Below are 4,763 nucleotides of genomic sequence, written 5' to 3'. Positions count from 1 at the left end.
ATACAGAAGAATTTCACTGCCCTGAAAATCCTCTGTGTTCCACCTATTTATTCCTCCCTCCCCTTTAATCCCTGGCACCTGCTGATCATTTTATTGTTTTCTTGCAAACCAGAGACTTTTTCTTTAAATATTATTTTATTGATTTCAGAGGTGAAGGGAGAGGGGGAGAGAGATAGAAACATCAATGATGAGAGAGAATTATCGATTGGCTGCCTCCTACATACACCCCCACTGGGGATCAAGCCTGCACCCTGGGCATGTGCCCTGACCAAGAATCGAATCATGACCTCCTGGTTCATAGCTCAATGTTCAACCACTGAGCCATGCCGGCCGGGCATAAACCAGAGACTTTTAACCAAGCATTTTATGTTAGTTAAAATAGGTTAACTGCTGTAATAAATACAAAAATATATACTTCAACTTGATAAAAATATTTTTTTTTCTCATAAAGTCTAAAACAAGTACTAGTATATCTGATTGGAAAGTACCTCTCTTCCATGTGGTGATTCAACTCCTTTTGTCTCATAGCTCTGCCATCTTTAACACGTGGCTTCTATGGTCATAATATTCATCTACGTCACAGGAGGGGGAGGAACGTGGAAGAAAATGTGTAAGGGGTTTTTAAAGGTCTGGAATTGGTGTGCACTTGTTAGAGCTCACAGTCTTATGGCTACTCCTGATTGCAATGGGGGCCAGGAAACGTAGTAGCTGTGTGCTCAGGAAGAGGAGGAAATGGGTTAGTGAACATCCACCTAGCCAGTCTGTGTCACAGGTCTATGGAGCCCAAAGGGATGGATGGATAGACTTTAGGGGGTTGATTAGGCATTCAGAAGATGTATTCAAAATGTTGCTTTCATGTGCACTTTTCTGGGGAGAGAAAGAAAGACTAGCCCTAATTGTACTGATTAAGAAAATAGTATGTTGGAAGAAGTCAAATTTAAACTGAGGCTTTAAAATTGGTAAAGATGGGAAGGGTAAGAATTGAGGGTGAAGGCAATATAGGCAGAAAAACTAACACAAGCAGACGCTCCAAGATGGGAAATTACAATGTGTGCTGGAAAAATGGCCAAAAGCTCAGACAGGCTGAAGAATTGGGTTTATTTGGGAGAATATCTCTGTAGTCGGCCAGTGAGTACACACTGGTCCCTCCTACATGCCAGGGACAATAGCCGCACTGGCTTTATAAGGATGAAAACAAAGGAAGAGGCACAGATAAACAACAAACTATGAAGAGTATTTATAGGGCTCGGCCCACATGGCTCAATGGTTGAGTGTTGACCTATGAACCAGGAGGTCACGGTTCGATTCCTAGTTGGGGCACATGCCCGGGTTTCAGGCTCCATCCCTGCAGTATGGGCCATGCAGGAGGCAGCTGATCAATGATTCTCTCTCACCATTGATGTTTTCTATCTCTCTCTCTCCCTTCCTCTCTGAAACCAATATATATATTTTAAAGAGTGTTTCTAGGGAAGCGGGCAGAGGAGAGCCATATTCCAGGCCGGGAGGCATAACGAGAGTATGCAGAATATATGAATGGCTGCTAGAAGGCCTCTATGGCTGAGGCCAGGAGTGCAAGAGGAAGAATGGCGTGGAATGAGGGGAAAGAGAGAGATAGGGCCCAGATACAGAAAGTCTTATAAGTTGTGTTAAGAAAGTGGGATGTCATCTTAAGGACAACAAAAAGAGTTTTAAGCAGGGAAGTGGGAGAAGTAAACTTGAATTAAAGCCATTCCAGCTACAGAATGGAAAATAAATTGGAGGAAAGCAAGACTGGATGTAAGAATACTGTTTTGCAAGCTATTATAATAGTTCATGGTCTAAATAATAGTGGCCTAGACTATAGTAATGGTGGTCAAGAAGCAGAAAGGTAGATCTGAGAGTTGAGAGATAGGATTTGGTCTTTACAGGTTATAGAGGTTAAAGGAGAAGTCAAGAATGTCTACTAGGCTTTTGGTCAAAGGAACTGAGCAGACAGTGGTGCTAATACTGAGCTGAAAGGCAAATTTTAACTGACATTTCAGTTTGGGAAGCTGAGCTTAAATCAAGGTTGAATTTGAATTGCCAAGTGGAGACATCCATAAAACAGTTGGGCCTCAAGGGGAAAGATCAGGAATGACGACATAGATCTGGGATTTGACAAGGAAGCAGAAATCTTGGGAAGAGAGAAGATTTTTAGGTGGAGAGTATGGAGTAAACGGAAAGCAGGCCCAAGACGGAGCCTTGATAAACACCCAGAGGTTGATAGCGACACTGAGTGTGTAAAGGCGACTGAGGCATGACTATGGAAGTAGGAAGAAAAGCAGAGGGAAAGCAAAGCAAGGGAGTGCTTCAAAGAGCAGTCAGCAGTGCCGGGGAAAGGTTAAGCTGGCTAAGGGTAAAAAGTGCTCATTGGGTTCAGTGACAAGATGAGGGTAATTCCAGTGAAGCAGCCGGAGCCCCCAGCACACGGAAGTGTGCAGTAAAGCACAGCAGATGGCTATTGGAGCGGAGAAGAAGGAGGTGGTGACAGAGTGGATATGTGCTATCAAGGAAGAGTTAGTTAACATGGGAGAGAGTTAGGCATGTTTATGTAACAGTTGTGAGCACCGGAAGAATGATACCAGAGTGCGGAAAGCCTGGAGTTGTAGGTAGAAGACTTTGTTCTTGGGCAGTTGGGAGCCATTTCAAGCAGGAGGGTGACATGTTAGTTGTCATGCCGTAGGAAGACTTTATCTCGGAGCCGGGTACTGCTGATCCCGGGGGACGGCCTACCCCTAAGGAAATGTATCCTGCCCTGACATAAAGCAGGTGTTTAGTTTGGGGTTCTAGGTGAGGCTGTCAGCCAGATCTTTCACCACACTTTTGTGGCGGCCTTTATGGCTTGGCTTTCAAATTTGTTATACAATTAGCTCAGTTTTCTTACTAGGACAGCTTCGCTAAGCTTCGTTTAGTTTGCAATTGTTCCAACCTTAATATCATCACAATTAGATTTAAAAGGCTAGTTCAGCAGTTGCCTAATACAGTAGGTCCTTGGGTTACGTCGAAGATCCATTCCTACGGCGCGATGTAATGCGATTTTCGCCGTAAGTCGGAACCCACCTACAAGAGCACAGACACAGCGGTAATGAAGTGAAACAGTATAAAAAATTTAACAGAAAGACAACAATTCCTGACCTTTACTTGTGGGTAAACACTGTATTGTCGGTGTTTATCAGAGATGGCGACGTAACCACGAGGTAACCTGAAGACTGCCTGTAGTTGACAAAATGTAGTCAATTCTGTAGTTTTCTTTTTGTTTTTAATCTTTATTGTTGAAAGTATTACAAATGTCCCCTTTTTCCCCCCATTAACCCCCCCCCCCCGCCAGCCCCCGCCCCAGGCCTTCGCCACCCCACTGTCTGAGACCATGGCTAATGCATATATGCATACAAGTTCTTTGGTTGATCACCTCCCACCCATCCACCCTCCCTGAACAATTCTGTAGTTTTCTTTTTGTTTTAAGATCCTTAAAGCAATTCTTTTGCCCCCGAATATCAACCCAAGTCATAAACAGCAGCATAGGAATGAAAGAGAAATCCTATTCAGATGCAAATTAATGTGTTGTGTGGCTGGGGGAGGGTAGAAGGGATGGTGTTGTTTAATGAATTTAAATGAAAGAATCCCAGCCATATATTTAGAGCAAAAGCAAATCTTAAATTTGCTTCATAAACAAGATTTAATACAAGACAGTAAGTATAGACCCAAAGGGAAAGGTGTGTGAGCTTCAATATCGTCTGCCTTGTTCATAAATCACAATATTGATCAAATATAAATTAATGCATGATTGTATACATTTGTATATGGGAACTTATGAAACCTCATTTATTATGTGAGAATGAAGCAGAAAGCAATTTTCATATGATGAACACCCCAACTAAACCATTTAGCATTTTTTAAAAACTTAGCTGAATGGATCTTATCTAGATGTATCTATTCTTTACATCCCCCCTCTAAAAAGAAAAATGTATGGTGAACGATCACTCCCACTTATAGCTTTTGCTTTGGGTCCTTAGTAGAGAACTTAAGACCAAGGAGGGAGCATTAAATGACAATTCTCATGAAAAGAGATAAAGAAAGGAACTTCTGAGAGTTCCATTTGTAATTCTATTGCCCATTTCCTCCCAATGACCAGGACACACTGGGAGGGGCCGCTGCACCTTTTATTTGACTTTCTCCCCTGATGAGATTTGCTTTGCTAGATCTGCCCATCAAATAATGGTTATTGTTCGAACTGGAATATCAGACAGCAAGAGTGTCTGTATATTCTATAAGTAAATGTCTATACAGGGCAGGGAAAAAGTAGGTTCACAGTTGCATTGTGACATTTTTTTGAGTTAATAAAGCTATTGTAATCATCATAACCTGCATGTCTTTTCCCACACGAACCTCCAGAAACCTACTTCTGCCAACCTCAGTATAAGCTATTCGCTGATATATTGAAAAAGATTAAGTACTTTTTATAAGACGCCATGAAATATTATGTCCTTGGGCAAAGATATTGCCAAAAAAGGGTGTAGATGTAGTCAAACCAGTGAAAATTGTGCCTAATCTAATTGGGAGGGTAAGGGGAGAAAAAACACTTTTCAGTAGAATTAATAGCAAGATTCCTTCTGTAAACCCCAAACTCAACCCCTGATAGTTGAGATCAGTGTTCTCAATCCTGGCTTGGGTTTCAGAACCTGTGTGGCTTTTTAAAAACATGGTGGGGAGGGGGGAGGGGCAGGCTGGAGGGGCTCAATGTATGT

Source organism: Cnephaeus nilssonii (assembly GCF_951640355.1).
Source record: "Cnephaeus nilssonii genome assembly, chromosome: 11".
Lineage (NCBI taxonomy): Eukaryota > Metazoa > Chordata > Mammalia > Chiroptera > Vespertilionidae > Cnephaeus > Cnephaeus nilssonii.
Note: the sequence above shows the minus strand (reverse complement) of the source record.